General features: G+C 32.3%; 1 protein-coding gene and 1 long non-coding RNA gene across 5 annotated transcripts in view; one reads left to right on the top strand and one right to left on the bottom strand.

Moving 5' to 3' along the window:
* Positions 1 to 1,085: 1,085 nt before the first annotated feature.
* LOC149031724 (uncharacterized) lies at positions 1,086 to 19,151 on the bottom strand. The gene is made up of 3 exons (XR_016177444.1): positions 18,577 to 19,151; positions 1,677 to 2,076; positions 1,086 to 1,556 (listed from the first exon to the last, which is right to left on the bottom strand). It is a non-coding gene; the product is annotated as an uncharacterized LOC149031724 (long non-coding RNA).
* A 1,385-nt stretch (positions 19,152 to 20,536) lies between these two features.
* Positions 20,537 to 23,641, top strand: part of cut (homeobox protein, cut) — a 163,116-nt gene continuing 160,011 nt past the window's right edge. For all 4 annotated transcript variants that reach the window (XM_089175038.1, XM_089175040.1, XM_089175041.1 and 1 more), the window contains exon 1: positions 20,537 to 21,468. The gene's annotated coding sequence lies outside the window, so the exon portion shown is untranslated. The remainder of the gene's footprint in view (positions 21,469 to 23,641) is intronic.

The following is a 23,641-nucleotide window of genomic DNA, read 5'->3' on the forward strand; positions in this document are numbered from 1 at the left end:
AAATAAGCATTTCATTCAAAAAATAATTCTAATATATTTTGCAATACACTAATTCCAAAATCATTATAAATTAAATTAATCGGATGTCCACTTATTAACAAATTCATTACATAACCTAAACGTTTGATCACGTGACAGAGGAACGGACAATCACGAAGCTACAAATATTCGCGAATACAAAAACAAGACAATAATTTGATTAAAACCAAATGTTGATATACAATAGAAACATTTGTCATCGGATTGATGATAGAGATAAAGATAACAAAAGGGATCTTTAGATACATAAATTCAGTTCACATGCATAAGTCACATGCATATTTAGATCGTCCTCGAATTCCCGTAGAATGATGCACGGTGAACCGTGAATCACTTCCTACGTTCAAAGTCGATGTCTGCTTGATAGCCGACCGATAGATCGTCAGGTTGAAACAGAGTCGAGTTAATGAGATGTACAGAAGATATACACACACATACACAACATATAAAAAAGTATCCAAGTGGTATGTATACGTGTGTAAACACACAGATGTATCAGATATGTTCATGAGTAGGATAAAGTAAAAGAAAAGTACTTAGATTATACATGTGTAGGTGTATATGTGTGTTGGTACTATAGTGTTGGATAGGTGACCGACCGTGGGGACGAGTAAAAGAGTGAGAGAGGATTGAAGAGTGGGAGGTTAGAAAGAGGGGCTTAGAAGAGGAAGGGGGACACGCGTCGGGGCCCCCGACGTATTGTAATTGCGGCCTGGCAGGCAGCTGAGTCTTCCACGCGTGGACGATTTCGTTCGCTGGTCCGAAACGGCTAACGATTCTAATCATCCTTTCCGAGCTTAGTCCACGCACTCACCTAACTTACCTTTTTTCCTTTCTTTTCATTTTGTTTCTAATTTTTTCTAGGTTTTTTTTTCATTAGAAGTAAATAAGGTTAGGATTGTTAGGGGGGGGAGGGGATTGGATCAAATAAAAAGAAGGTTGAAATGAATTAATCATGGAGTTATTTATTTAATTATATATATTATTGTAAATTATTGATTTGCATATATTGGGTTGGCAACTAAGTCATTGGTGATTTTTATAAAGCCACCTATCGACAAAATTCGCAATTATTTCCTTACCAAACCAATAGGTATGAAAAATCTTTGCAAGAGTTTGTTCAATATCATAAAATTATTTAAAACAATTGTTAAGAAAATATTGAAACAAATGAAATATTGACAATGAGTGTGAGAAAGAGTGAGAAGCACCTTGCAAGAGTGATCCTAATTGTCTGCTTGAAGCCAGGTGGGCCTTCTTTAGTTTCCCCCACTCTTTCTTAGTTCTCCTCCTCTTTCCTGTGTCCGTTCATCAAACTGTCATTCGACAAAGTCACCGATGTTGAAGAAGAAGAAAGCCGAAGGTTCCTTGTGCTCCTTGAAAATCGAATTACTGAACCACCACCACAACCACCACCATCACCACCACAACCACTACGATGACGATTAGGCACGCATCGTTGAGTAGAAAACGAAATTCTACTGTTTCTTGGTTAGTTTTCAAAGATGGCGTGACGTCTAATTTAAAAGTAGAAAGAAATTTGAAATAACCTAATATTATTTTCAAAAAACAAAAAAAAATGAAAATTGTTATTTAATTCAAAAACTATATTGCATAATTAAGACCAGCATGCAAACCTTCAATACTTTTTCTTCGTATTTGATGTTGATCAATACTTTTTCTTTCTTTTATTATTTTTTTTTTGTTCTTTCTTATTTGATGGCATCACCAACGGCGTGTTAGGACGTTACCCCGGTATTCTTTTCCTTCTTTTTCTTCTTCTTATTTATTTCTTTTTTTTTTCTTCTTTTTCTTCTTACCTTATAGCTCCTTTCCATTCGTTACTTCCTTTCGATTATCTTCAGCGTTCGTCTCCTCTATTAATCAGTCCCGACAGTCGGTATTCGCTCTTAATTACGCCACCTCGGAACCTCGCGCGCACGTAGATTGACCATAAAGATCACTCGGTTATATACTCGATTCTTTCGATGGGGAGAAGGGCAGGGGGGACAGTCTGAAGGGGACTCTCTTCGCAACCTTCTCATGAAAAATAATAGACAAACTAATGTGAAAGAGATGAAGAAATATACATAGAAAAAACAACAAACGAATGGTCTCTATTTTTTTTTTCTTCTTCTTTTTTATTTCATTTTTTCTTTTTTTTTTTTTATTTATTGCCTCTAGACACGTCATTTATTTGTACAACTAATTACGGACACCCGGTATAGATTTAATTTCAATTCGAATCGCTCTGTCGTGTTTTATTATTCTATCGCGAAACTTTGAGAAAAAAATTATTCTTTTGATCAACTTCTAACACAAAGTTTGTTTAATTTTTTAAACAAATAATTTTGTTAATTAATTTTTATAATCAACAAACTATAAGTAGAAATTTAATACCATTTGATCATTGAAATTAGAATCATTGAATCATAATTCCTAAACAACGAAGATAAACCCTTACTAACCTCAAAATTTTTATCCGATCAAGTATAATAATATAATAAATAAAAACTATGAACGCGTTCTCAGGAATATTACTAGTATTTAAGTGTTAAAAAAGAAGGTAATATATGATTGAGATTTGAAGTATAACGTCATAGAATAAAACCGAATGAGAAGAAGTGATCTTTTAATTTTATTCGGTCGTCCGGAATGGTTCTCTTGGATTATAAAGGAAACCTTCTCGTTCATACCTATATCATACATACACAGATATATGAACATACACATGTAAAGATACATTTATAGAAGAAATATATACACGTTGACGTATGTGCGTTTGAGGTTGGTTGAAAAGACTGGGCCCTGATTTAAGAGCCAAGAGACGGCTGACGGAATACCACAGATATTAGGGACGTTCTCGTTCAACTATATACTGAACGAAGGAACGATGGAACGAAGGAACGAACGAACGATGCTCTATAGACAGTCATATCCGGCGGGCACCGGCAATTAATAACTCGCCAGGGCCTATTAATGCCATTGTTCAGAGACGCGTGACGAAAGTGCGAATGTGTTAGTCCTCCTGACGAATAGAGTTTTGTGAGTTTGAGTGAGTAACTTTAGTGAGGGTGAGATATACACATGAACGGACAAACGGACGGAGGGACGGACAGGTGCTGCCACCTCCTCTTATCTATTTAATCAGAATACTCCATCTTTTACCAATAGAAAACATTTCGATAACACCCGGTATATAAGAAGGGGAAGAACAACAAAAAATTAACACCCTATCATTAATCTCAAATTTTAAGTTAAACGCGACAACTAAAAATTGATATTAATCTTTTTGGCAAATAATGATTAATATATATTTTTGTTTCAATTCGATGAACAACAACACCTGGATACAAATTTCATTTCATTTTAACGTGCGTATAAAATTATAACAATGATTAATCCTATTTAACAATGTATTGGGTTGACAAGAAAGTAATTTCGGCTTGCACCAATAGATAGCGTTATGTTTGTTTCGTTATTCTTTTGTTAATGTTAGAATTTTGTTCTTTTGAGGTTAAGTTGACAATTTTAGGTTGCTATAGAAACAAATTTCGTGTAATTTTGTTTACAACTGTTAGTTTAGAAACAATTGAGTTTTATTTTACACTAGAAAACCAAAATTATTTTCTTGCCAACCCAATATTATATCAAGTTTACTTTAAATGCTAATCGTTCGAATGTAAACTCTTCGTGTTTTACAGTTTTGATTAACGTCAGCAGAAAGTTCACGCACAGTTGGGATCAACATTATCCAACCCCCTTCCTCGCCAACCTCCCCCTTTCTTTCATGTTACTCGTCGTGACTCTTCTACCTTTCCTCTTTGACGTTTTCAACAATCTCTGGTGGGACTTGATTCGCGTTTATACTACCAAGGAGTTACTATGGCCATAGTCGATGTTATCGTTTAACCCAAGTCTCAGTAAAAAAAAACCATCAAGAAAGGAAAAGGGAAAAAAAGAGATGGAAAGTCGTTTAGAATTTGTAACGCGTTGTGTTTGATAAATCGTTTCGTTTCTGTTTCTACAACTAACCCCCTCTACACCCCTACTCCTAACCCTGTTTTCTCGATAGCAAACGCAAAAAAACAAAACACTCGTGGAAATCGGCAAGGAAGTTAAAAAAAAAAGGGGAAAATAAAACAAAAGAAACAACTTATGCTTATGGTCTTTATAAGGTCTGGCAAAAGGTTGACCGTACACCGTTTAGGTTATGTATATCGTGTTATGCTAATAACAGCAAGTGTGTATGCGATCATCGCGGTCTGACCGCTCGTATTTTCCGGCCTATCGCGTTTACTTTTTTACCTAGAGTTAGTACCCTACGTGACACTGATAGTCAAACACATACACACACACACACAGATATATATAGGAACATATACAAAAAAAAAGACGTATGACACATCAAAACCAGTTTCCAGTTTAAAACTTCGAAATACAGCTTAGGAAAAATAATTCACGTTACTTCGTATTTCAACAATATTACGTTTCTAATCTTTTTTTTTTCTTTTTACTTTTTGCATAATTTATTATTTATTATTGTTATTATTATTATTATAATTCGAATAAATAAATGCAATTATTTTGAATGATATTTTCTTTGAAAAGGTAATCGTGTGAAATTATCGAACCGGATCCTATACGTTTCTATCCTACGTGTTTGCAACCATAAATAATATTTGCAAATAATACTAAGAATAAATCGCATATTTGCACGCAATTGCAGAAATTCAGTTATAAAATGACAAATTGTTTACACGTTTGATAATACATTTCACATACATAGATTTAATTTTGATTTTTTACAAGTATTTCGATTGAATTTTCTTTCATTTTAGTCTGTTGAATACTGATTTGTAAAAAATGATAATACAGTAGTATACAATTTTGAAAAAGTTTGAAGAAAAGATTTGAAAAGATAGAGAATAATATAGTGGGTTGAAAAGTAGGGTTAGGGTCCGATCAGGTTTTCTTGAAGGTCTTGAAAATTCGAAGTTATTCGTCCCTTTTCAGATGTTAATATAACCGAGCATGGACGATTGTTCCATTCCTTGGAAACTTCAGACGACCCGATTCTGTCTTGGTTAGAAGTCACATCTTCCCTTCTTCCCTTCTTCCACCTACCCTTTGAATCGTCCTCGATGTTCAATTCCACGAGACACAATGCGCGGCCTAGAAAGTCCTTGGATTCGAATACTCCTAGAGACATTTCGACTCGGTCCGTGTAAACGTAATGATCCATGAAAAGAGGGTTTCAAACGAGACAAAGATAGAGAGACAGATAGATAGATAGATAGATAGATAGATATAGGCAAAAGGGGGTGGGAAAAAGGGAGGAAAAGGAAGAAGAAGGGTGGCTGATATTGCGTATGTAAATCATAGCGGGAAAGTGTTAGATTTTGTCTTCGTTTTTTTTTACGAGCGAGGGTGTCCGAAAAAACCGGTTCGAATGTAGAACCTTCTTCATAAAGGTCCCCCTCACCCTTTCTCTTTGTTTTGTGCAAATGTATAAAAGCTACCTAAGATTTACTTTGTATATTTCGTACTTTTTTAGTGACGTATTTTCGTTTCATCGAGTTTCCAATGACCCCAATTTTAAACAACAATTTTAGTTAGAATAATTATTAAAAAAATAACAAGGAGATATTAGATTTAAAATAAAATAATGAATTATTCCTAATTTGAACAATTAATTAAATTGAATTACTTTTGAACTCTTGCCAACATGGTGGCAATTAGTATATTGGGCCTTTACTCCTAGTGACGAAAAATTGAACTAACGTTTCTGAACAACGGACAAAATTTCCCGGTAAACCTAATATTTAAATAATTGAATATCAAGTAGTATCATTTATTCGTCACGCTCTCTCATTTATTATTTATAATATCCCATTGAAATGAATGATACGAAATAAGAAAAAAGAAATGAAATAAAATTAAAGTAAACGAAACGAAACGAAACGAAACGAAACGAAACGAAATGAAACGATGGCGGGTTCTTCCGAATCAAGATCGTAAAATCCCCGGCTTCCGTTCACACCGTTCACTCGCATTTTATATCCCATCTCCTTACATCTTTCCTCCCCGATGCGAAGGAACCAATAAATCTGGATCCGGTCGTCCGGATCATGCGTGCAGCTACTAAGGCGCTTACGCATATTCACTCTCTATATCTATCTCACTCTTTCTTATTCAGTGATTCCACTTCTTCCTGTGGTACAGTTCCCATCGAGGTTCTCCTTTTCTCGAGGGCCAACCATCGCCATATAACCATAACACCATCACCAACCAGTACCACCCTGTTCTGTTCAGTTCAACAAAACTCAAATCAAACTTATTTACATATCTACGAATTACCATATTCACGTGTATATATCGAACTTTACATATGCTCAAGAAAGAGACAGAGATAGTGAGAGTGAGAGGGAAGGGGGAGGGAGGAGAATTGAGGGAGAAATATGTGCATACGAACATGTACGTGCCAACGCATTTTTTGTATATTGAAAACAAATTGTTCGATTCTTTTATATATATATGTAAGAAAAAAAAAAAAAAGAAATACATCAATGTCCTCGATAAAACATCCCCCAAACCTTTCAAAATTCACCCCTTATTCCTTTTCAAATGATTTCCCATCTCTTATTACCAACTCTTTCTCATTTCTTTTTTTAACTCAAAAGGTATGCCAACTCGTGCTAGCGAATATGGAATATCGTATGACACGCATATAGAAACACCTCACGTGTTCGATAAAAAAAGAAGAAAATAAAATGAAGAAAAAAGTGATGAAAGATAGTCATACGTATATGTGTATATATATATGTGTATGTGTATGTGTCTGCTGTATATATGCATGTATTAAAAGTGGAGTAAAAGAAAAAGAAGAAGAAGAAGAAGAAGAAGGAAGAACGTTTACGGCCGGTTTACCTCTCCTTTATTGGGCCAGGTGAAAAAGGGCCAGCCCAAGGTCGAACCCGTTTCCTCTGTCTTTCGATCGTTACGAAGGGTTTGCGGATCGATGAGCTCGGATTAGCATTGCGCCAAGTTTTCTTTTTTCTCTCTTCTTTCTTTCTTTTTGTTTGTTAATGTCTGCATATCTTACCAATCGCACGGAAGGTGCAAGAAGAAGTAGAAGTAGAAGTAGAAGAGACAGAAGATCAAATAAGGGGAAAGGGAATAAGGGAATAAGGGTGTTGAGAGAGGGAATAGAGAGAGATACACTATTCGAGTATCATTTCATTATGTGTGTGAACCGATTTCGATTCGTTTCGGTTAGCAAGCAATGGAATATTTTTAAACAACCCTCCTTTTTTTTTATTTTTCATCGAACCCCTTCGTTTTTTTTTTTTAAATTATTCGTGTTTCAAAACTAGTCTACAATCTATTTTGTTCATTTTATTAAATAAATGTTGGTTTTAGTTTGAATGTGATTTGATTTTCTTTTTTTTTTCAAAACGTGTATCACATGATTTACAAAGATAAGAAAAGATGAAAAATAATCTCGAGATTATCTTTGAAACAGATCAAAGAATTCTGACCACCTCTTTTGGAATTCTATGAAATTTTTTCCCTTTATGGGTTAATATTTTTTTTCTTCTTCTTATTGAGTTAATCGATTTTTGATATCAAGTCGAAAAATCAGAAGATTTAAGAAGAATGTAAGAAAGATATAAACCGATTGAATGAATGAATGAATGAATGTGTGTAAGTATGTGTGTATGGGATTAGATCAAAGTCAAACTATGATGTGTCAAAGTAGATTATTTATTATATTTAGGCCACACAGTTTGAACCAATAGCACCCCTTTCAGTTTCTTTTTTCACCAGACACCCCCATCAATGGATAAAAATCATGGATTGGTATTGAAAAGTAGATGACACAAAAAAATGACAAAAAAACGGTGACAGGTAGTACAGAAAAACAAATCTTATTTTTTTTTATCTCTCTCTCTCTCTCTCTCTCTCTTTCTCTCGAAAATCGAATGGTAGAATAGGAAGGTGTAAGAGAGAAGGATACACAAGAAAAGAAATAAATAGAATAGAAAAGGGACAGCTTTTATATTGGTGGAAAAGAAGTTACGTGTGTGTCATAGGAATTGTATAAAAAGGAAAATAATATCCATTCATTCGTTTTCTTCCTTGTACGTTTCCATGGTGTCCTAGAATTGGAAACACGAGACTTTATCGGAAGTTGTGTGTGATACACACACACACACACACACACACAAAATGAGATAAAGAGTAGACAGTGCAAAGTTACAGGTAGAAACACTCTTGACAAGAAAGAATGTACAACAACAACACAATAATCGAAAAGAATCAAAAAATATCATTCGATCTGCCCCCATTTTTATATTTTATAATAAAAGATACTGAAAAATAAAAAAACTAAAAAGAAAGATATCTATATCGATACTATTCGACTACTGTCAAGTATAATTATGAAAATTGATATTAAAATAAAATATAATGAAATATAAATAGTTTAAAAATATATTAAAATACTTTGTCGTATATATATTTTTTTTTATTTATAAATATAATATTTATTAAAGATATTTTGTTAGTATCCCTAATATTAAAAATTAAAATATCTATTTAATTTATTTTAATAATTAATTTTAATTTAAATGAATTATTTCAATATATATTATTTATATCTTATATTATATATAATTTAAATTTAAATTAGAAATTATTTGAAAATATATTTATGCATTATATATTATATTATTTTATATATTTTTAAATAATATAATTAAATTATAAATCAAATAATAATTAAACCAAAATTTCATACATTTTCACAAAATAAACCATCAAATAAATGAAAAAGGGATCATCGAGTACTAAACCAGAGACATCGTTTTCAGGTGGAATTCAATCTTTCTCTTTCTATCCACTCGAGATTCAAAATCCCAGACTGTGAAGATAGTTATGGTGGTAATGGTGGTGGTAGTGGTGGTGGTGGTAGTAGCTACGACCAGAGAAAAGAGAATGAAAATACATTAGGATTTCCACAAAGGGAAAAAGTAGCATTATATCTCGGTATGAACCTATGAAAGAAAGAAAGAAAGAAAGAATGATGAAATGAGTGAGAGAAAGAAGGGAAAAGGGAAAGAGAGAGAGAGAGGACGGTGAAGAGTTAAGAGGGAGGGGGTACAAAGGCATTAGCAGCATTTTGCTCCCTTGATATATTATTCCTCTTTCGAGGACTTTTTCTTCTCTCGTACTTCTATAACCAAAGCCGTTTTCTACGTGTGTCTATACCCTTTCAATAGATAGATAGGATGAAGGGCCCACCCTACCCTTCTTTCTTCCTACCTTCCTTCCTTCCTTCCATTATTTCTTTCTTTATCTCCCTAATGCTAGAAGACGTAGGATAGAAAGAGAAGAAGTATTTGAAACTCACGCAGGTTTCACGTAAGATGCAAATTTTCATCGTATGCAAATATCTAAGAGGGGGGAAAGGTATGCAAATAAACGTAACCACCAGTGGGACACATGGTAGTGCGCGCGCTCGAGCTCACTCTCGTCTTTCGGAAACCCTTTTTTATTTCCCGGGCCACCGCTTCGAACAGGCCCCGAAGATGATCGGGAACTTCGTATCTTTAATTTGCATATCTTGGATATTTCCTCTCATTGTATATTGGTGAACCATTGTACCAAGAAACCTACGTCCTCTCTCTCTCTCTCTCTCTCTCTCTCTCTCGTGCGTTCTCAGTGTTGATCTCATTCCTTCTTGCATAAGTAGAAGTACGAGGGAGATAGGAAGAGAGGATGGCTATTGAAGAAAATTCTTTTCTAATACTTTTCACGGGCGATCGTTTGCTTGATCCGAACCATTAATCCGAATATCTACTTTGAATCAAACCCAATGCCAAGAATTGACAGATAACCTCGAGTGTTCCCAGGATCTTCCTTCTCATCTATGAGAATTACGGTTTATTCCTTTCCTTTCCTTTCCTTTCCTTCCATCTTGCAACATTACTCAAACTTACCAATACTGTTCAGTAGTCTTATTATATTTTTATTTATTGTCGTAGTTGTAATTTTTGATAATAATAATGTTGCAGAATAAAAATTAGATTGAAGATAACTACTAGGATAATAATTATAAAACCGTGAATATTGTAACAAAATATAATTTGTTGGTGCATTTTTTAAATTAATATTTCCAAAGTAAAGTTTACAAAAGACAATCCATCATTGTTCACCTTATACCATAATTTTTAGTTTACCCTAATAACGATAAATATTATAAATATAATAATAAATAAATGATAGGTCATTACCAATACTGTTCGGTAATTTTATTATATTTTTATTTATCGTCGTAATTATAATTTTAAAATTATTAATGTTATACAACAAAAATGAGACTTAAGGTAACTTTATTAGGATGACAATTATAAAACCTTGGCTTTAATGTTAAACCTAAATTAATATTTCCAAAGTAAGTTTTACAAAAAAAAAAAAAAAAAAAAAAACAATTCATTATTCACTTTGCACCATAATTTTAGTTTACCCTAATTATTAATGTTACAGAACAAAAATTACATGGTATTAATCTAAAATAATTACTACAATCGAATAACAATTATAAAATCGTGAATATTACAATAAAAAAACAATTTATTTAAATATACATCTTTCAAATTATCAATTATCTTTCATGCATCTTTTCAATTATAAATTAATATTTCCACAAAAAAAAACAATCCCTAATTATATACTTTATAACACAATTTTAGTGTGTTACATTAATATAACGATAAATATTTTAAACATAATAATAAATTAAATGATAGGTCATGATCGTGAGAACGGAATAAAGTGACTTTTAAAGCGTATCGAAATGGCAACGTAATAATTGAACAACAACAACAACAAAATATATATATATATAAGGCGTATCAAAAGTTACAAAGATACGTTGGGTTTATACTACATATATAGCTATCTAAAGGTAAAGAATATCATTACAATAAGCGTATATCGTCGTACGACGATTTCATTCGCATAGTCGTCATTGTCTGAAAAACCAGTTCGCGTTTTGTACTTATTTTGCATACCCGCTCCCTTCAACGAATCGTAATTATTGAGAACCGCGCGCATTGATTATTAAACAGTTTATTATTGTATACCAAGTCGTCATCTTGATTTAACATTTTCTTAACATCGTCATCATCTTCCCATCCTGTCTTTTTCATTCTCTTTCTCTCTCTCTCTCTCTCTCTCTCTCTCTCTCTCTTAAAGAAAAGAAAGAGTAGGATGGATAGCATGATTTTATTTTAACAAAGAAAAAGGTAATCCCCCCTCCCCTCCCCTCCCCACCACCACCATCACCTATTTTTGCCCCATCTCGTACTTTAAATCAAAAACCTTTTTTCATTGATTTAACATGTATTATTTATACCATTGGATTAATCGAATATAAACGGTGGTATTCGTTGATATTAGCATTTTTTTATATTAAATAATTCAAATTAAACCTGTTTCTATTTAAATGTAACCTGTGAGAACATTGAAAATCATTATTGATTTTTTTCTTTTTTTTTTTTTATTAACATAATACCTAAGCAATTTATAAATGGTACCGTGAGATTCGAGGATGTTAGAACATCGTTGTATTTTAAATGAATAAATTGGATTAACAATAATTGTAACACCTTGTATATATTTAAAAACGTGACACCTTTAATTATTCTCAGATATATTTGTTGCAAGTATAAAGGGGGAGGAACCAGAAAGTCATGTCGCTTCTACAAATGTCCAATTTGGGATATTTTTTTTATCAAAAACCGATTGATTTTTACAAATTTTAATGGTATTACAATTTGAAAAAAGGTTGTTGATAACGAGGGATAATGATTACATTATTAAATAAAAATACAAACTTGTTAAACAAAAATATATTCGTTTCAATTTATAAGATTAGAAACTTTCACGTTAGAACAATTAATTCTTAATAAGATTAAACGCATATATGCGTTTTCCACATAGTACTCAAAAAAGTTAGAATTTAAAAATATCCTTGATCGAATCTTTTTCGAATTCTTTTCGAAAAGAAAGATTTTTTTCTAAAAACAATCTGGTGATTTGAGTCGTTTGGTTGAACGTTGTTGCTTGCTCGGGTCAAAACGATCGTTTTGCAATGTTGCTGAAATAATTGCATGAAAATGGTTCTACGAGTTAGAGAGAGAGAGAGAGAGTGAGAGTGAGAGAGGGGTGAGGATGAGGATGAGAGGGTGAGGAGGGGTGGGTGGGGGGGGGGTATGGTGCGCGCCCGGGTGCGGGAGAGATGAATGCTAAATTCCTCTTTGCTCTGAATTAATCTCAGCCGGAATGTGACTCCCACACTCGAGTATACCCTATTGCCCCCCGTGTACGCGTTCGCCATGCTGGACTTTCATCACGAATGGCTTCCAGGAGGGATGCAATCGTCTGCATCGTCGACTGAGAGAGAGAGAGAGACAGAGAGATAGAGATAGAGATAGAAAGACTATATATACATATATATGTTAGAGAAAGATAGTATATACCCAACTGCACTCTGCATTCATTCCTAAATTCATTTTAGTATATAGAAATTTGTGTATGTGTGTATGTATGGTTGATTATGATGACGATGAAATATAAAAAAAAATTCATCAAGGTAATAATATTATTTTTTATTATTTAATTAATTATAGGTTTCCATTTTTACAAATTGGTTTTTACAAATATTAGTATATATGTATTTGTATGTGTGTATATAAGGTTAATCATGATGACGATGAAATATAAAAAAATTGATCAAGTCAATACCATTATTTTATATTACTAAATTAATCATACATTTCAATGTTTACAAATTGTTTTTTTTACAAATATTATATTAATTTTAATATAATATTAAATTTGTTTAATTTAATATTATAATAAATTTGTATTATAATATTATAAATATTTTGTTCGTAATTGAGTTAGATAATTCATCAGGATGAGTTTCTTGTAGAAAACTTCGATCACATTTTTCTTCGTTATTCTTCTTTTTTTCCCCCTCTCTTATCTCTCTTCCCCCATTCTGTACTCTTAACCCCCACTCTAATCGTTGTATAACGATTGTATAACTCATCGGCGCGGAACAAATCTAGGCAGTTGTAATTACTTCGTAGTTTACGTAACTTAGATGTTTACCGGTAAAACTGTGTCCTTTTCGTTTCGAACGAATCTATACTTTTGTCATATTTTTATTTGTTTATTTTTCTTTTGTTTTGTTATAAACATCAATTTCATTTTTCTTCTCTCTTTATCCTTGTAAATTAATTGAAATAAATTGTATACTTGGAAAGATATTGTACAGAGATTTAAAAAAGGGTATTAGAAATTTTGAAAGGTGAACTGTAATACCGTTAATTATACAGGGTGATCAAATGTAACATTCGAGATGTAGAACATCCCCCCACCACTTTGTTGCTAGAGGAATCTTAATGACAATTGGCGAGCATTCACCAATTGGATGGATTCTCTATGCCCCCTACCCTTTCTTCCCCTTTCTCACTTTCTCTCTCTCTTTCTCTCTCTCTCTCTCCCTCTCTATCTATCTATCTCTATTTGTCTCTTGTGTATACGCAACCATTCGCATAACTTTGGTTTGTAGTAATCGTTGCATATATTTTCGTATCGAGTTAGTCTAAAGCAAATCGCACATGTCCGATGCTAATTCGATATTTCGAATAACAATTCTATCTATGTTTATTAATGGCTTTAGTATAGTTGAATTTCTTTTTTTCCCATAGAGAATAATAATCGTACGATCTGAAAGAAACCGGATAAACGAGTTCTACGGAAAAGGAAACGAAACTTTAAAAAAAAAGAGTTGATATTTAAAATAAAATAAGGATCTCTCTTATCTGTCCTACCTTGATGATTAAATTGTTATTGATTTTGTTGTTTATTTTTTGGGATTTTTTTTTTAATAATTATTTAATAATATTTGTAGAGTATGCACAGTCAAACACACACACACATAGAGACACATAAATGTTGTAAGTAAACGTTATGAAATGTAAGTTTTTTATTATGAACATTAAATATTAATATTGTTCGTATGTTTGTTAATTAAAATATTTTGTATTAGTTAATTAAATCAAAAATGAAATAAATGAAATATCATTGGTTTGTAATTTTATTTTAAACGATCAGATTGGTTTCAATTTTATTTTATATGTATCTGTGATTGATTTCAATTTTACTTAACGTAGTTCTCTTTCTACTTCATGCACTTTATGCATCATTTTGTATGTATACTTCACTCGTGTAATATTTTTTAGGCTGGAGGTAAGGTGGGGTGAAAGGGATTTATAAAAATGTGTAACTCGTGGGTGAAATGGTAAATACGAGTAAACACAAAGGAAAAAAAAAAAAGGAAAAAAAAATTAAACGAAATTTTCTTCCGGCTTCTTTCTAACATTAAAATGATTTTCTAAACGTATGGAAATTAAATGCCACCTTTAAGAAAGGTCTTAATTAATCCTCGGAGAAGACGTCCATTGCGAATTGCCTCTTGCCGCACCGAGCAATTAGGTAAAATTATAACGTTCACGTTGCACAATAAAGTAGAACGGTCGTCCTCGACAGAAGAAGAAGAAGAAGAAGAAGAAGAAGGAGATGATGATGATGAAGAAGAAAAAGATGAAGTATACTATACGACAAAGGAAGAAGAAGAAGAAGAAGAAGAAGAAGAAGAAGAAGAAATAGAATTAAAAAAAGTTATGACAATTGTCTCCGTTAGTTTTTGGAGTAGCAAAAGGTTTGTTGCAATAATCAAATTATCGTAATTGTAATTGTTACTTTACTGAGACAAACAAACAAAATGCAAAACTAAAAATCGTATTATCATTGAAAAAATATAAATAAAACAAGTATCCAATATTTACGTATTATTTTTAATAATATAATAATTTGGTATATAATTGTTTATGTAAATTATGCAATATTCACTCATTGAAGAAATATGTTAAATTAAAAAAAGAAAAAGAAAAAAAACAATTTGGAGTTCCTGTTTCCAATTTTTTTCATCGCTAATAAAAAGCGTATCTCGTAATTTCGTTGAATTGTTTAAGGAAATCATCGAGAAACGCGATTGCGTGCTGCTACTACAGTTCGATGATGTTTATTATACGCATTTTTATTATATCATAATATTTGTATTTGTAATATGTCATTGAAAAGAGAGACAAAAAAATATATATATATAATACGTATCCAAAAAAATGTATAAAAATGATTTAAGCTGAGTAAGCGCATTTTGTTGATTAATTATTATCAAAAATATTTTCAAATTAATTAATTTTTTGTTTTTTTTTTCAAAATGTTTCTCACTTTTTATTTTTTCATTTAGTGACTCATGTGAATTCATCTTAATATATTAAAAATATATATATAAATATTAATATATTTATATATTATAATAATATAGATTAACAGTATTAATTTTAATAATATAAATTAAATATTATTATATACTATAATATATATTGTATATATATAATTAAAATATATATAAATAAAATATAAATAGATATTAAAAATATATACATAAGTATATTGTAATATAAAAAATTTTATCATTATATTAATATTATATAAGAAAAATAAGAACAGTGACCCAATACGAGAAAAAAAAAAGTTGTCGCACCATAGAATACAAAAAATTATCAAACTATCAAAAAAAAAAAAAAAAAAACTATTGTTAGCAATAAAATAAATACGGCAGATTCAGCATGAGTCATTCATATTAATAATAACAAAAAAAAAAAAAGAAAAAAATAAAAAAAAATACAACAAAAAAAAGAAAAAGAAAGAAAAGGAGTACGAAACGTTGACGGTGTGAAAAAAAAAAAAAATAATAAAATCATAGAAATAAAAGATGAAAATAAATGTGAGTATGAGAAATGTGTAACAATTCTTCTCATGGCGTTTATATTATTATAATACCTTACCAAAGCGAGACGATTAGTATGAAATTCTGAGAAATATACTAGGATATCATTTGCAATCGTTTCTATTCCCTGTAGGAGAACACCAGTCCCGTTCAGCGACACTGAACAAGAGTTCTGCTAGTCCAAAAGAAAAAAAGAAAGAATGAGAGTAAGAGAGAGAGAGAGAATGAGAGAGTGTTGAGTGTCGCCACGTACGTTGAAATCTGATCTCGTGGACGTTCCTGGCCTACATCGGCATTCATTATATGATCGAAACTATAAACGCTTAGAATATATATGTGCGTGGAAGCTTTCAGAAACAACGGAGCAAAACAATAGGTCACGCAAAGATGAACGAACAACTGGACACAACGCGGAAGACCCTCTCTCATTCTAACGCCATTCTATTTATTTTTCTTTTTTTATTTTTTTAGTTGTTTCTTCGTTCCACCATCTTCTCTATTTCGACAGGTTTTTATACTATTATTATACTATTTTCATCTTAAAGCAAGTAATTGATCATTTATAGTGAAGTTTATTGTGATATTAATTGTAATGTTAGAATACTTGACTTTTTTTATTGTTTAATAATGTTAATTGTTTATTGTTTTATGTTATTCATTTGTTGTATATGAATGGTCAATCAATTATTACAATTCATATTTATTTAATTTTTGTAGTGTTGTAAAAATTACAAAATTCGTTTACAAAATTTGAAAGATGGTAATTAATTTCTTCTGAAATGTAATAATTATTTAAATTCATTATTATTATTATTATTTACATTGCGTTGTATTTTATAATTTATTAATTATTATTTATAAATATTTTCTACCAAAAAAGTAAAGAATAAATAATAATTTACATATTTCTTTTTTTGGACATAAATTTTAATTAATATTAAATAAAATATTTCTATTCAAATATCAAATATATCAATTTATTTATTCTTATTCGTCATCTTTCATTAGTCTTACAATTTGTAAAGAAAATAAAATTATTTCTAAATACGTCCTATCGATTATTTCGTACAAATTTATCTTGATATAAAGAAAGTAAATATAAAAGGAAATAAAAACATACGTTATAGTTATTTAACGGGCTTTACGTTACTACGTTATTACTCGTTCTCATTGTCTCTGTTTACACACAGATAGAAAAGATAATGTATCTACTAGAATAGATGTTCATGTCCAACGCAAAGAAACAAGATATTATTGTTTCCATCCAAATCCAAAGAAATTACGTTCAAGTAAAATCAAGGGAGAAAAATAAGTAAGTAATGTCGTTCGAGATTTCTATTTTATTTTCTAAACTCAATGGAAAATTTTAGTCGAATAAATGAAATGAAATAAAATGAACAAATGAAAACTTATTCGAACGATATCTTTGATATTTTATCATATTTTCATTTTGTTTTTTTCTTCTTCTTCTTCTTCTTCTTCTTTATCATTTTATAAAAGATATTTAATAATATTTACATATTTGCATCGTGTAAATATAAATTAACGTCAGTAATCAGTCACGTCAGAAATTGAAATTCCTATTCAGGCCGTGTCAGTCACCAATGCTTGACACTCAACGTTAAATCGCATTAGTTATCGATGACAGACGCTCACTATCGTTCAGCATCATCAGTTAACATAACTGACAATATAAAATATGATATATCAAACTAAAAATTGTTCAATTTTTTTTTACATATTTACATCGAGTACATGATCTGTCAATAGTGCGCTTTATATTGTCACGCGTGGGCTGACGAAGATTTTCGTCAAAATTCGTGTGGCGCTTGCTTGAACGTGTTAAAATGATAACGTAAACGACATTGATAATAAAAAGATGAAATTTTTGAAAGATTACGTAGTTCGTCGATTGTATTACGTAACGTTAAAAACGATAAAAAAATTATTTCGGATAATAATCGAGAGCATATTGTACGTGGTATTGTAATGACGAAACAACGAGAACTACCGTGTTAACGGCACGTCGTATGTGCAAACAAGTAAACTCGATTTAAAAAGAGACAATCGTCGTTATCAATAATTAACAATTGTGTATAAAATTGCAACATACTTCGAAAACAATTAAAATGTCAAATTTATAACAACGATTGTCTTAAATAACAAAAAAATACAGATACGTCAAATCGTAAAACACGTCGTACGCGTGTTTCGCAATTATTACAAATTATTTTTGTTTCTTTTACGACTCCCAATAAAAGTATATGTTACATGCTTTTTTCCAACAAAAAAAAGGTGGAAAAAAATTAATAAAAAAGACAACAACAAAAAAGACACAAGATGTCCATAATAATAATCATTGTCCCTCATAGTCAGAAGGGGGGTAACAAAAAAAAAATAAATAAATAACATCCTCGTGTTTTTTAACCATACACATTGTCATAGTACTCTTCTGTATATATGTACATATACAACATATATATGTATTTATACATAGGAACGAGTTGTGAAAGTGCCTATACTACTTTTCCAAGGTAGGGATGAGAAACGAGTAAAGATAAGGGTGGAAAAACGTCGAGTTGTGTGACCGTCGAGAAACGCACCGAGCATTGGGTTCCCCCACCATTCACCCCCGACACACTACCACTACCACCATTACCCCACTACTACCACCACCACCACCACCACTACCACCACCTTCACATGGTGGTGGTGCTGCTGCTGATGCTGATGTTGCTGCTGCTGCTGCTGCTGCTGCTGAAGCTGCCGCTGCTTGAGATTTTCCAATGGTGGGGGAAGATATTGGAACGGAGGGGTTAGAAACCTGCGCCTAACTTCACCCTTTCTCGGCGCATGCTCCTAAACCCTGTTTTCCCACCCTTGTCTCCGAGGTTTGACTCCCGATATGATCGGAAAGAAGAACCGGTGCTCTCGACAGAATGAGAAAGAGAGAGACAGAAATACTGAATAAGACAACTTTAACATGTCTCATCTGTGTACTGTGTGTTTGTGTGTATGTATGTATCTGTATGTGTATTTGTATCGTATGTGTATGAGAAATAGAAAGATAGGGAGAGGGAGTGACAAAAAGTACCTTTTCCACCACCACCACCAACCAACTCCATACCTCCACCCTGTACCCCCTCCCTCTCTCCCCCTTTACCCCTCTCTTATTTCCCCCCCTCTACTCCTTTCCCATCCACCTTTCGCCAGACGAACCGGACACGTCCTTTGAGATACGACTTTAGGGACTCGTAAATGATCTTGTACGACGTGCGACTATTCGAACGTGTTCGACTTACTACTATAGTTGTTTCATACCTAAACGTCTATTTATTGTCTTGTCATTTAGTTATTGTTTTATTGTTTTATGTTTTTATCGAACTATTTGTCAAATTTTGTTTGTAAATTTGATATATATTTGTCTATTAAATAGAACGGTAATTGTTTAACGATCGTTGATTTTTAAGGTTACGTGATCGTCATTTGTTAGGTTAGTATGATCGAGGATCTATTTGTATTTGTAATCATATTTGAGAAATGATTAATAAAAGGGAAATGGGAGTGGGGGGGGAGGGAGGGAGAATAATCGTATATCGTTTAAATGAAATTTCTAACTGGAATAGAATAAGATCGTTTTTTATAATAGTCTAACAAATAGATTTAAATTGAACATCATTTTTGAACTGTTTCTAAAATTGTGAAAATATTCCCGTAGAATTATAATTGAATGAACTTTCGACAAATATTTGTCGAGAGAAATATGAAAAAGTCGATAAACTTTAGTGTCTCGAGTTTCGATGATTAAGTATTGAAGAATAATAATCGAATAAAATGTCCTGGGAAAGGATAATTTTGATGATCAATTGTAAAAGAAGAAGATAAAAAATGAACAAGTGAATAATCAATCAATATAAATAATAATAGAATATAAATTTGGGTAGAAGAATAATAAGAAGAAGAAAATATTTGAATTTGATGAAAGATAGAAGAGAAAACGTATCACCAATGGCGAGGAACCCTTCTTTCCGATCAGGCCGTTGAAGTCACCGATATTTCCGATACCTGATACACGGTGCGCACCATCCCCCGAAGGTTTGCGCGTTCCGTGTCCTCGTGGTCACGGAACGGAGAGAGAGATAGTAGGAGGGGGATTGTAGGATAGAACCATAGTGGAGGGGTAGTCACCCTTTGCGTTCCATCGGCCAGGTTTCATGGTTTTACCGTCACGAGGCGCCACCGTACGGCCTGCGCCGTAGTCGTCCCTCGTATGCTGGTTGAGAAAATTTAGTCCAAGTTTCGTTGTATTTGATTATAAACGTTTTATACGTTCATACGTTAAATTTATTTATATTATTTACTATTAAAAATATGTTTTTTATTATTAATTGATAAATATATAATATTAGGTATATTTGAATAGGTTTTAGGATTAAATAAAATGAATAGAATGTTTAGTAAAAGGTGTAAGGTTAGTTGGACAATAGTTTCGACGGGGTAGAAAAGTGCGTGACTGGAGGGATGACTGTGAGGGCTGCAGGAGCCGAGCATTCGAGTTAGTCTCGGGCAGAACACAGGCCCAGTAGGATCATCGTTCACGCAGACGGGACGAGCGGTGGAGAGTTAGGTGCGTGGATGGGAAAAGAAAAAAATAATAATAATAATAATAATAATAAGAGAAAGACAATTAGGAGGATTTGAAAGTTAAAAAGAAACGAAATGAAATTAAGTGAACAAACATACGATTATTGTTTTGAATATTATCATTAATACCAAAACCAAAACTACCATCACCACCACCACCACCACCACTTGAACCACCACCATTACTATCAACTACCACTAGAATTATCGTCGTTTATTTTTAATACGATTAGTAGTATTGGTGAAACGTAAGGAACGAATTATTTATAGAAAAAAAAATACGCGAAACACGGTTGGCTCTCCGGTAAAAACATCGAGGAAACGAGAAGAACAACAAGGACTAAACCAAGGAGGATAACATTTTCAGAAGAGAAACGAGAGTTGGTCAAAAGCGTGCTACCGAGAACACGTACGCGCGAGTACTCTCGACCTACAACCCCACCCCCTTCCTACCCACCCTTCCTCCTTCCTCTTGCCACCTCGTGTGCGTTCTCCTCCTCTTCCTCTTCCTCTTCTTATTCTTGTTCTTCTTCTTGTTTTACCTTCTTTGCCCCTCTTCTTCTTCATCTTCTTCTTCTTCGTCTACTTTTACCTTCTCCTCATCCACCTCCACCTCAACCTCGTTCCTCCTCCTCCTCTTGTCGTTTCCTCTTCTCTCCGCTAACTTCTTACGGCCGAGTTTCGTCGGATGCACCAACGAGTCCGGAACACGCTACTACTCGTCGAAGACACTTTAATCTTCATCTTTAACTAATGAAAAATATTAACAAATTTATTACTAATCGGAATTGTTTATAATTATTGAAAGAAGATTGAAGAGATTGAAGAATAATTAAGTGCATCGATATAAGGTGATTGTCTTCAATCAAGATTTGTGTGCTTGTGATAATTGTGTGTTATATTTTTTTTTTCATTTATGTATACATATATATATATTAATACAATTAACGAAATATATAAATGTATACGTAAATTAGTATCAGTGATATGACAAATTAGAAAATTGTCTTCTTTGAGATGACAGTTTGTAAAAATCTCGAAGTATCCCGAGAAAAAAGGGGGAAAAAAGATGAAAAAAAAAAGAAAAAAAAGAAAAAATGAAAGGAAACAGCTCGTGTTAAACTCGACACTAAGTATCGGGAATTATTTTGTCGGGTGGGTTGGTGGTGGAGGCTAACTCGCGGGAATGACCTTGGGGGATTTTACGAGGGGAGATCGTTGACGCGTAGTACTGAAAGAAACCACGGGGGAAAGGAGGAATAGTCAAACAGGTTCAACCAACTGACTTAACAATTTTTTTTATTTTTTCATAAATTAAATAATTAATTAATTAAATAATTTTTTTCCCTTTTTTTTTTTTTAAATAAATAAATATTCTCTAGAAAATTGAACACGTGTACGGGAACTGAGGTTTTGAGAAATTTGATAGGAAAATAAAAAGAGATGTTTGATAATGTTTTAGAAATGAATTCCTATGATCGTTGTCCTCGAGAAAAGACGTACTTTCTTTTATCGCATACGGTCAACCAACTTACCTCGTGTCATGAAAGAGAGAGAGAGAGAGAAAGAAAGAATGATGCAAAGAAATCGCTAACCAGTAGAAGAAGAAGAAGAAGAAGAAATAAAAATGAGAACTCGAGACTTTTTGTGATAGCGTCTAGCTGACTAGCACGATCCAATTCTTTGCAAGTGAGAAACTTCGTTAGGGTTAGTTAGCATTTATCGAAAATCAAAACCCATCTCTAAACTAAATTCCACGATTTTGATATCTCAGAAATATAAAAGAAAATATATATATATATATATATAATATATATCAAATCAATTGTATCTTAAATCATCAATGATCAAAAAGAAAAGAATCTAATCTGAAAGTATCAATAAAATTAATTGAAAAAAATAAAATAGAAAAAAATCATTCAAAATATATATATATATATACGAAAATTTGAAAATGTTGATTGAATTTGGATAGGTTGAATGAAATTTGAAAAAATAATTTTTTCCATAGAAAAAAAAAAAAAACAGAAAAAAAAGATAAAAATATCGCGTGTAAGTTTCATATCCTCCGACGTTTCGTTAAACGGTCAAATCTCTTGACACCTTATCCTTGGTAACAGAGAAAAAATTTGCTTACATTTCGTCTGATTATTAAACAAAGATAGTCAAACGTTGAAAAAACAGAAGGACAGATAGACAGACAGAAGGAATGACGGACGGACAGACAGACAAATAGAAAAGACATCGAAGACTATATAACATAATACGAATGATATGACAACGTTTTAAACATACGAATAAGACGTTGTTCTTCTCGTGTCGGTGTTTCTTATTCGAGTTCGAAGTAGGAGTTAGTGTGTGTTATGTTGAATGTCCCTGAACGAGGCTCTTGAACTTACCCAGGATCTTTTAAACAGTACACGAGTATAGAATAAACCACCGCATCTTTCGTGCCGGGGCAAAAGATATTGTTACAATCGCATCGTTAGGATAAAGAAAGAAAGAGATAAAGAAAGATAGATAGAGAGAGAGAGAGAGAGAGAGAGAGAGGGTGGTGAATGGGGGTGGTGAGAGGAGGGTTTCTCGAAAAGAAAATGCACGAAAGGAATCGCGTTGCTTCGAAGATGAGATGAGGAGAATGTGATGAGAAGAGTAGGGAGAAATGGTGTAGAAGATTTTAAATATGTTAGTGTGAGATATATAGAATAAAATCAAGAAGAAGAAGAAGAAGAAGACAGATAAAGAATTAGAGAGAGTGAGAGAGAAGTGGAATCCTTTATCATCAGTGTGTGGTATATTGAGTAGCGTGTGACCGTATGAAGAAAGTGAGATCTCTGTGTGCTGTTCCAAGCGAAATTCTTTGATTATAATATTTTTAATCGGTACTTGGATAATTTCTTTTCTACATTTTTTTTTTCTTCTAAACGTTTAGTTGGAAAATCAATTAGGTATATTAGGAAGATTGATTTGTTTGATAGGTAATTGGTATTTTCTAAAAGAGATGGGATTGATTTGAAATTTGTT

Source organism: Polistes dominula, unplaced genomic scaffold (assembly GCF_049000335.1).
Source record: "Polistes dominula isolate Pdom_NZ unplaced genomic scaffold, Pdom_raw_medaka contig_78, whole genome shotgun sequence".
In the NCBI taxonomy this organism is placed as follows: domain Eukaryota; kingdom Metazoa; phylum Arthropoda; class Insecta; order Hymenoptera; family Vespidae; genus Polistes; species Polistes dominula.